Here is an 11155-nt window from a genome sequence, read left to right on the forward strand (position 1 = left end):
CGTGAAGTCGGTCGAGGCGCAGCGGCTCGCGGCGCTGCGAAAGGAGCGGGCCATCTTCCCCCCTCAGCTTGCCGCGAAGGAGCTGAGGGAGTACTACTACCTCTTCTGGTCGACGGAGACGCGAGCGCATCCGCGCACGAAGGTACTCCCGGCTGCCGCTTCGGAATTGGCTCCGAACGGATACCCCTTCTTTGCGCTGTTCTTCTACTGCAGGCTCTGCCCGCCCTTCTCTGAATTTTTCTGTGACATCATGAACACCTACGGGTTCCGCCTCCTTGACTTCACCCCCAACGCCGTTCTGACCATGGCAGTTTTTGCACATCTCTGTGAAAACTTTGTCGGAGTCCACCCAAACGTAGCTCTTTTTCGCCACTTCTTTATGCCCCGAGTCGAGAGAGGAGAGCCTTTATCTGGCGGAATCGCCTGGATCTCGAGAGTCGGCAAGAAGGAAGCTTATCTGGAGGGAGAGCTCCGCAGCAAGTGGGAGGAATGGAGAGCAGAGTGGTGCTGGATTGTCGAGGAGAACCCGCAGCCATTTACCACCCTGCGACAAGCCCCAATAGCGCGCGGCAACAATTGGAGCAACGTGGCCCCGGAAGACGATAGGCTGAAGATTGCCGTCACCCGGATCCTTCGCCTCAGGCTTGCCGGGCTCACCGTAGGCGCCGTTGGCGCAGATTTTCTTCGTTGCTGCATCGCCCCCCTGCAGGAGAGGGGGAGACCCGCCTGGGAGTTCCAGAACTCGGCGGATATCATGAGGCTGCGCCCGGGCCTCAACTTCAACTTCACTGTCCTGGAGCTGGATGCGATGCTCCTGGAACTGTTCAAGCACGATCCTCAACATCCATTCATGTTGCCGAGAGGTGTCGTTCCGTTGTGCAAAAACTCCTCACTCGACCGCATCCATGCAATGATGCCGCTGTGCGACTCGCATGGAATTGTTCCAACTTGGCAAGAGCCGGCAGACGCTGTCGTGCAGGAGTTCTTTGACGGCTTGGTTGAAGTGCCGGTCCGCTCCGACGAGCAGAAGAGCCTTACTCGCGACACCACCGACGCGGAGATGCAGCGCATCACCACTAAGCTGGAAGAGGCGGCGGCAGCCGCTGCCGCGGGTGAGTTTGGATTCACCGCGGAGGAGGCAAAGGCAGCAGAGGCGGCAACCCTTGCCGAGCGCGAGGAGTTTGCTGGCGTGGAAGAGCTTGTCGGGCCCGAAGATGAGTAGAGCGAGCCCGGCGAGGGAGAGCTTGTCGGTCCCGAACCTTTAGACAGCTTGCCGCAAGCGGAGCCCCCAGCTCCACAAATAAGGCGTCTCCGCAAGGCCGTGGACGTAGAGGGGCGGCAGACGGGTCAACAGCCATCGTGCCGCGCGACACGCTCTACCGCGGCAAGCACTGTTGCCGCCGGAGTGCCTCACACCGCAGCGGCAACTGGGGCGGGGTCTTCCCGGTCCATCACTACTGCCCCTGCCAAGCGGGCAAGGGAACCTACTCCTCCGCCTCGTCGTACCGGAGGCGATCCGGACTTCGATCTCTCCGCGCTCAGCTCCGACGAGGAAGAAGAAGAGTAAGATTCTTTGTTGTACTTGTAACTCTTCAATTTTGTTGTTTTGTCTTGTATCTGATTTGTTTTACTCTGAACCTATTCCTTTTCAGGACGCTGGCCCAGAGAGCAGCGAAGAGAGCCAAGGCCCCGGTGATTGTCATCGAGGATGATCCCATTGCGATGGCAGGGGACATGTCTGAAACCACCTTGCCGGACCCGGCAAGCATTCCTCAAAGCAGCCCCCAGCGCAGCCCCCAGCGTAAGTATATGGTTTACTTCTTGCTGTCAGGCGCTCATGGGTGCTCTTTCTTCGCTGATATCTGACTGTTGGTTTGTGTAGGAGCAGAGCAGCCTCACCAGGAGTGCCCGGAAGCCGCTCCCGAAGTGCCATCTGCTTCGACTACACCACCAAGGGAGGCTTCCCCGGCAAGGGAGCATTCTCCGGCAAGGGAGAATTCTCCGGCAAGGGACAGTTCTCCAGCAAGGGATAGCACCAGTGATCCTCCGGTGGTTGAGACCACGACTGCGGATCCTAGTATAGGTAATCCTCTTGCTTTAAAACTTCCCTTGGGTTCTTCTTCTTCTGATTTTCTTTTTGGATATTTGCTTGACTTTTCTCTTTTCTCCGTTCGTCAGATCCATCTGCCACAGAGCCGATGGAAACCGAGGTCGCCGGCGAGGAAAACGCGCGCAGCAATACCGACGACGCCGTTGCCACCGAAGGAGAAGCCAGCGCTGATGAGCCCGCCGGCGAAGAGGCCGCCAAAGCTGCTGTCGCAGAAGCTGGCGAGGGATCCGGCGATCGCACTGACGGCCCCGAGGCCGCAGGAGTGCCAGGCGCTACGCCGACCGCCGATCCCTCCACCGCTGCTGCAGCGCCAGGCTCTGAAGAGCCCCAGCCCGGCGCCTATTTGAAGGCCGGCGACGGCATCTTCATCAAGCTCCCCTGGGTGTCAAGCTCCAGGGTGCCGGTCGAAGGAGGGATTTTGGATGGAGAGGTGCTCGCCTCCGCTGGGCTGACGCTGGTCGACGCGCCAAGCAGCAGCAGCGATGAGCCTGAGGAGGAGCGGCTGCTTCGGAAACTATTGTCGCTGTACTGCGCCCAACAAGCCAAGCCGGAATCCCGAGAAGCGCTTGTCACGAGGGCGGGAGTGGACATTGAGAAGCGCGCTGAGGAGCTCCGGGGTCTCAGGCAGGAAACTCTCCGATCCCTGGCAGAGGAGCGGGAGCAGGTTGCCGAGGAGCGGAAAGCTTTCCTCCTCGCGAAGGCTGAAGTTGAAGAGCAACAGCGGCTCGCCGCCGAAAAGCTGTCTACGCAGGAAGGTGAGTTGGCGCAGCGCAAGGTCAACCTTGACAGCCACAAGGAGGAGATTGCCGCGCGCGAGCAAGCAATTGGCAGGGCTCTTAAGGAAGCAAAGGATGCTGCCGCAGCTGCCGAGGCCGCCAAGAAGGAGTTGGAGACGAAGATGGCGCAGCTGGAGGCCGATCTCAAGGCGAGCGGCGAGGAGCTTGCCGCGCTCAAGCATGAGCGCGAGAAGGACGCCGCTGCTCATGGCAAGCTGCAGGGTCGTCTCGCTGAGAGGAGCAAGGAGCTTAGCACCGCCAAGGACTCCAACGCAGATCTTGAGTTGAAGCTGGCCACTTTGACCAAGACGCTGGACGGTGCCAGGGAGCAAGAGGTGGCCTTAACGGAGAAGATCAAGGCCGACGAGGCGCTGCTGGCGAGTGCTGCTGCCGCCCAGAATGCTTTTAGGGAGACTGTGGAGCACTAGACCGAGGGTCTGGTGAATGTTGCCGCAGCCATCGATGGGGAGCTGGCGCAGCTAGGGATGGAGGATCTCGGGTACTCCTCCGATGAGCACCTCCAACCCAGCACCAAGCTCATCTTGTTCTTCAAAGGCGTGGCGACGGCCCTCCAGCGACTCCGGGAGAAGATCCCAAAGCAGCTGGCCGACGAGTCGCGCAAGATCTGCGCGGGAGTTCTTCAGAAGGTGCTGGTGAAGGTGGCCTTCCGCAACCCAGGCCTCAACCTCACCAACGTCCTCAAGTCCTTGCCGCCGGATGCTGATCTGGAAGCGCTCAAGGCCCTTGTCGCACCCATTGTGGACAAGGTGAGCGAGATCAAGAGGGTTGAGGGTGATCGCATAGATTAGGCCGCCCGTTTTCTCTTTTCCTTGTCGCTGCTGGTCATGTTATAAGAACAATCTGTTAGAGCTGCGACAAGTTATCTTGTAATATAACTCTATTTTGGGTAGAGATTGCTCTGTTATTTCCTTTACTTGATTCCTTCCTTTGTAGTTTTTACCCTACGCTTTTTAGGGGACTTGTCGGCGCAGGCACCTTAGCCGCGAGCGCTGAGTGCGGGACATCAGCAGCCTGCTGGCGATGCCGCATCCGACAAGAAACCTTGTCGCAACTAGTCGCAGCTCACTTAAGTTGTTGAGCGGACTCGAAACAAAGTAAGGGCGCAACTAGCTACGAGTTGGTTCCTCTGCGCACAGGTTTTCCATACAAAGTACGGTCGTTCGAGGAAGATAACTTAAAATTTTAAAACTGATTGCTCAAACTTTGGCAACTTAGCTTTTCTGTCGTTTGCTTTCCGGCAAGGCGAAACTTCCTTGAATGATGCCTGGTCCACACCATTACCTTCTCCTTTCCCCCCGGCAAACTTGTGTGCGAGGGAACCTTCCTTTCCTTTTTGAGAAAAAGAGAGAAGAGAAAATAAAGATATGGAGCCTTGCGGCTCGTTATTGCTTACCGGGGGTAGGCGCTGCACAAGGTGTCAGATAACGCATGCAAAGATAGTAGAAAGCATGAAATTGACAAGATGTGCGGAGCACGTGAGCTTTACTTATGCATGGGTTCTGCGCCCGGCTTTGTACAAAGGATTACATGCAACATCGGCAAGACTTGTACAAAAGGTGGTTGCCGGAACAGGTTCCGGCAACCGCGCCTTACGGGTAAAACTTACGAAGATGCTCAATGTTCCAGGAGTTGCTCACCGGAATGCCATCTTCGGTCTCAAGGTGGACTGCGCCAGGCCTAGTGACTCGTTTCACCCGGTAAGGGCCTTCCCACTTCGGCGTCAACTTGTTGGAATTCTTGGCGGACTGAACGCGCCGAAAAACAAGGTCGCCTTCCTCGAGACTTCTGGCTTTAACTTTGCGGCTATGGTAGCGGCGCAAAGCTTGCTGGTATCGAGCAGCACGTACAGCAGCCTGAAGACGGTCTTCCTCAAGGTGCAGCGCGTCATCTTGTCGCAACTGCTCTTGCTCGAGCTCATCATAAGCGAGCACTCGAGGTGACCCGTATACGAGTTCCGTGGGGAGAACTGCCTCTGCTCCATAGACTAGAGCGAAAGGTGTCTGGCCAGTGGCTCGATTTGGTTTCATTCTGATCGACCAAAGAACCACCGGCAGCTCCTCAATCCAGTTCTTTCCGCACCTGTGCAGCTTGTCGAAAGTCCTGGTCTTGAGCCCGCTCAGCACTTCAGCATTTGCCCTCTCCGCTTGACCATTGCTTCTCGGATGAGCAACAGAAGCGAAGCAGACCTTGGCGCCAAGATCTTGGACGTACTGCATGAAGGTGCGGCTCGTGAATTGTGTGCCATTGTCGGTGATGATCCTGTTAGGGATCCCGAAACGGCAAACAATCGACCTGAAGAACTTGACTGCTGACTGTGCTGTCACCTTCCTCACTGGTTCCACTTCTGGCCACTTTGTGAACTTGTCGATTGCAACGTACAAGTACTCAAAGCCCCCGATAGCTCGGGGAAAGGGGCCGAGGATGTCGAGCCCCCAGACCGAAAATGGCCAGGATAAAGGGATCGTCTGGAGAGCTTGAGCTGGCTGGTGTATCTGCTTGGAATGGAACTGGCACGCTTCACACTTGGTTACTTGTGTAGTTGCATCCTGGAGGGCTGTCGGCCAAAAGAAACCTTGCCGGAATGCTTTGCCGGCAAGTGCTCTTGCGCCAATGTGGTGACCACATATGCCTCCATGTATCTCTGCCAACAGCTTTTGTCCGTCTTCCCGGTGAATACACTTCAATTTCACATCGTTGAGTCTTCTTCTGTACAGTGTGTTGTCGACAAACTGGTACGTACTTGACTGCCGGGCTACTCTTTCCGCTTCTTCTTGCTCTTTGGGAAGTTCTCCTGTCTGAAGGAAACGGACAATCTGTTGTGCCCATGCTGGAGCTTGCGGCTCGACAACAAGGACTAAAGGCACATCTGCTGCTGTGGGAACATCCGCTTCTACGGCGAGAACCTGTGGTTCAGCCGGAGCTTGATGTTCCCCGGCAAGCTTGCCGGAGCAAAACTTGTTGGGAGCGTCTGCTTCAACGGGACAAATCCTAGTGCTTGCCGGAGCAGACTGCTCCTCAGCACTCTTGGTGTTGATTTTGACGACCTTCTTGGCGGCGGCTTCGGGGAGCTCTGCCGGAAAATAGTCACCAGAAATCAACTTCCTCTTCTTGCTCTGTCCAGGTGATGGCGTTACAGATGGTTGAGTCAGCTTGAGCACAAAGATCCCTGGTTCCACAGGTAACTTAAGTGCGGCGCACTTTGACAGGCCATCGGCAATGTCGTTCTGAGCTCTTGGAACATCCTCCATCTGTAGGCCGTCAAAGCGCTCTTCTAGCTTTCTCACTTCATCAACGTAAGCTTCCATTAATGGACTCTAATAATTCTTGTTCACTTGGCGGACGACAAGCTGTGAGTTACCCCTGACGATGAGCTTCTTGATCCCAAGGTCTGCTGCGATCCTGAGACCGGCAAGCAAACCTTCATACTCTGCGGTATTGTTCATTGTTTGCTCCTTGGGAAAGTGCATCTGGACTACGTACTTGAGGTGCTCTCCGGTGGGTGCAACAAGTTGCACGCCCGCACTGGCGCCTTGCAGCGAGAAGGCACCATCAAAGTACATCAGCCACTCTTTGCTTGCTTCCTTGACGGGGATGCCTGTTTCTGGAATCTCTTCATCTTGTGTTGGCGTCCATTCTGCTATGAACTCTGCCAATGATCTGCTTTGGATAGTTGAAGTGCTTTCAAATTTGAGGCCAAAGATTGACAGTTCCAGTGCCCACTCGACAATCCTGCATGTTGCTTCCGGATTCTGCAGTATCCTCTTCAGCGGAAAATGAGTGACGACTGTGATCTCATGTGCTTGGAAGTAATAGCGCAGCTTTCTCGAGGCCATGAGAAGGCCGAAAAGCAATTTCTGCACGCCAGAGTACCTTGATCTGGCCCCTTGCAGAAGGGAACTGACAAAGTAAACCGGGCGCTGCACCATTCTTTTTTGCATCTTCTCACGCTCCTGCGCAGATCCATCTTTGTCGGGACCAGAGCTTGCCGGTCAAGTCCCTTGTTTGTCACTGGATGCATTTGCCGTGGTTGCTGGCTCATCATCCCCCTCCCTCTCCGCTACTAACGCAGCACTAACCACTTGATTGGTTGCCGCTATATACAGTAGCAACTTCTCTTCTGGCTTAGGTGCGACAAGTGTTGGAGTGGAGGACAGGTATCTCTTTAAGTCCTGCAGCGCACCCCCCGCCTCCGGAGTCCATTTCATTGGACCTACCTTTTTCAATATTTTGAAAAATGGCAGGGCGCGCTCAGCAGACCTAGAGATAAACCTGCTAAGAGCAGCTACGCAACCGGCAAGTCTTCGTACATCCTTGACGCGCTTTGGTGCTTCAATCTGCTCAATGGCCTTGATCTTGTCGGGATTGGCTTCAATTCCCCGCTGAGACACGAAGAACCCGAGAAGTTTGCCGGAGGGGACTCCAAACACGCACTTCTCGGGGTTAAGCTTGAGGTTGATCTTGCGCAGATTTGCAAAGGTTTCGTCTAAATCTTGAATCAGAGTCGCCTTGTCCTTGCTCTTGACCACTATGTCATCCATGTAGGCTTCCACATTTCTGTGTATTTGTGGTTCAAAAGCGTCATGGACTGCCCTCGCAAATGTTGAACCAGCATTCTTTAAACCGAAAGGCATCCGTACGAAACAGTATGTGCCACATGGGGTGATGAATGCGGTCTTCTCCTCATCCTCTCCTGCCATGAAGATCTGATGGTATCCTGAGTATGCATCAAGAAATGAAAGCAAGTCACATCCGGCCGTGGAGTCAACAATCTGGTCGATGCGCGGCAAGGGAAATGGGTCTTTGGGACAAGCTTTATTGACATCGGTAAACTCGATACAAAGCCTCCATTTCCCGTTTGCCTTGCGCACGACTACAGGATTGGCCAACCACGTAGGATGGAGCACTCCTCTGACAAGGCCTGCTGCTTCCAATTTCTTGATTTCTTCTGCGATGAATTCTTGGCGCTCCACTGCCTGTTTCCTGACTTTCTGCTTGACGGGCCGCGCATGAGGACATACGGCAAGGTGGTGCTCGATTACTTTCCTGGGAACACCGGGGATGTCAGACGGTTGCCACGCAAATACGTCGACGTTCGCCCGCAGGAAAGCAACGAGCGCGCTTTCCTATTTAGGGTCAAGAGTCGCACTGATGGTGAAGGTACCACCAGTGCCATCCTCCTTGGCGGACACCTTCTTGGTCTCTGGTGGGGCTACCATTGTTTTCTTACACTTGCCGGTGGAGCTCGATGGTGCATCCTCGACGGTAGCGCAGCACTCCGAAGAGGTGCACTTGCCGGAGTGGGCATCAGAACTCTTGCCGGACTTGGTATTTTTCTTCGCCCCGGGAGCTTCAACGGCAAGTGACTTGCGATCTGTAGCGGCTGCTACTTCCCGGTAGATCTTGTCGGCGCAGATAAGAGAATCCTTCTTGTCGCCAGGGACAGAGATGACACTTATCGGTCCTGGCATCTTCAGTATGTTGTATGCATAGTGAGAGGCTGCCATGAATTTGGCGAGTGCTGGACGGCCGAGTATCCCATTATAAGGTAATGGAAAGTCAGCAACGTCAAAAGTGACCCTCTCAGTCCTGAAGTTCAACTCGCTGCCAAATGTTAACGGCAACATGATCTTTCCCTTCGGCTTGCTCCTTCCCGGATTGATTCCTTGGAATGTGCCGGTCTCCTCGAGCTCGCTATCAGGGATCTGGAGTTTCTGGAGTACCGCGGAGGAGATCAAGTTCAAGCCGGCCCCGCCGTCAACTAGCATCTTAGTGACCTTGAGGTTGCAGATAGTTGGTGAAACCAACATCGGCAAGCACCCGACCGCAGTTATGCGATCAGGGTGGTCCTCAATATCAAAGATGATAGGCGTGTTGGACCATTTCAGAGGCTTGCGTGACTCAATGGATGGTTCTGCCGCATTGACTTCCCGCACCCACTGCTTGAGCTGGCGGTGTGAAGTATGCAGAGAAGCACCGCCGTCAACGCACAGGACCTCTGTGGCTTTCTGGAACTCCTGCTCATCGGTCTCGTCATCATCCATATCTCCATCGTCGTCGTCATCTTCATCCTTGTCGCGGCCGCGGGGAGGTCTATCTCCTTGCCGCTGCTTGGCCTTGCCGTGGCGTCCTCCTTGGCCGGGGCGTTTTTTGCCGGCTCCTCCAGCACCTTCCTGGGCTTTCTCCTTGTTGCATCGCTCGTATTCGGCTTTTTGCTGCTCGACAAGCTGCTCGACCTTCTTGCAGCTCTGGAGGTCATGGCCCTTGGTGCGGTGGATCTTGCAGTACTTCTTGTTGGTGCCGTCCTGCTTGTCGGCGACCGCCACAGCCTGGTAGTTGGTGCCTGCGGCAACCTCCTTGCCGGAGCTACCAGCTTTGGCTTTCTTGGCGCCACCTCCGTTGCCGGACTGCTCAACGACTAGCACATCTTTGCCTTTCTTCTTCCTGTTGTTCCGCCGCCGGTTTTTCTTTGCCGGGGAAGTATCTTCACTATCAGATCCTCCCACTCCTGTATTCTCCCCGGGGAGTTTCCTCCCTTCCTCAGCACGTGCACACTTGTCGGCCAGGGCATATAGCTCACTGACGTCTCTAATCTTGCACATCACCATCTCCTCCCGCATCCTGCGGTTTCGCACGTTCTGATGGAACGCGCTGATTACCGCGGCAGGGTGGACATCTGGGATGTTGTGCTGTACGCGGCTGAATCTCTGAATGTACTTGCGCAGGGGCTCTCCTTCCTTCTGGGCGAGCAGATGAAGGTCACTCTCTTGGCCATGAGGCTTGTGGCCGCCCGTGAAGGCGCCGACAAACTGATGGCATAGGTCTGCCCAGGAGGATATGGAGTTGTCCGGCAAGTGCATGAGCCAGGATCTGACATTGGGCTTGAGCACTAGCGGGAAGTAGTTGGCAAGGATCTTGTCGTCCCACCCCCCGGCAGCTTGCACCGCGATGGTGTAGATGCTGAGGAACTCCGACGGATGCGACTTGCCGTCGTACTTCTCTGGTACGTCTGGCTTGAAATTCTTCGTGCTGGGCCACTGGACTTGCCGCAGCTCACGAGTGAACGCAGGGCAACCTACCGCGTACGGCAAGTTGCCTGGATTCTCTGGCGCATGCATGTCGACAGAGGGCCCAGCGCGCTGGTCTGATTGACACCGTGCTTCTCTCCGGCGCTCGATGCGAGTATGAGCGTCTTCTTGCTGTCGTTCGTGAAGAACTTGGCGCTGATCGCGACGAGCTCGTGGATCCGATGATGCAGTGGAGTCGCTGTCGAGGTGGATCCGGCGAGTCGGCGATCTTGGCCTTCGGGGTGGAGAGTGCATGGTGGTTGCACCCCCACCGGTTTCGTCGCCATCGGCTCGTGCCTGGCGGTCCTGCCGCGGCAGCGATGTACTCGGCTGCCGTGGAGTGTCCCCGTTGGCGAAGCCGATGAGACTCTGAATGGTGGCCCTCCATCCGTCGATCTTGTCTTCCGTTGGAGGGTAATCCAGGAGCAGTTGAGCTCACGCCAAAGCTTCTGCTAGAGTGGTGGGTGGCAGTGGCAAACGGTGCGAGGAGCGGGATATGCTCGGACTTCTAACTATGTTAGAAGGAGCAGTATCCCGTCCAGGCGACCGTGTCTCGCTCGTGTCAGCATGTTGGCGTGCATGCTGGTCTTGAGCACCCCGAGACCCACCAGCTCGATCTTGGCCTAACAAACGTATGGCACTGCGAGTACCATGACGCTGTCGGCCTTGCGCCTCCTGAGAGGGGCACGATACATGTACGGACGCCGAGGTCTGCGCAGCCTTGTCCTTGGACCTGGCAGCACCGTGAGCTCCCTCGTCAATGTCCATTCTTCCGCCGGCGTCTACCCCACCACCCATTTGCTCCGGTGATGGTGGGATTGACGTGGATGGAACAGCTGCCGCCGAAGTCTTCTTCTTCGGTGGCATGTCGATGAAGAAGATGAAGATCCAGCTCGTGTAAACGCCGGATCAGGTTCACACAACCTCGACGCCCCCTACCTGGCGCACCAAAGATGTCGGGGAAGCTGATCCACGAACACCTATGGGGACCGGCGGACCATGCCCCTTTCGGTTCGGCGGGGGGCGGAGATCGCACGAAGAGCGGATCGAGGCGAAGCACACGAGCATTTTACCCAGCTTCAGAGCTCTCCGGAGAGATAATACTCCTACTGTTGCTTGTCTGATTGTATTGTGTTCTTGCTCGGGAGCGCTGAGTGCTACGGTACACACGAGCTGTTAACGAG

The sequence above is a fragment of the Triticum dicoccoides genome, chromosome 5B (genome assembly GCF_002162155.2).
Source record: "Triticum dicoccoides isolate Atlit2015 ecotype Zavitan chromosome 5B, WEW_v2.0, whole genome shotgun sequence".
Taxonomy (NCBI): Eukaryota; Viridiplantae; Streptophyta; class Magnoliopsida; order Poales; family Poaceae; genus Triticum; species Triticum dicoccoides.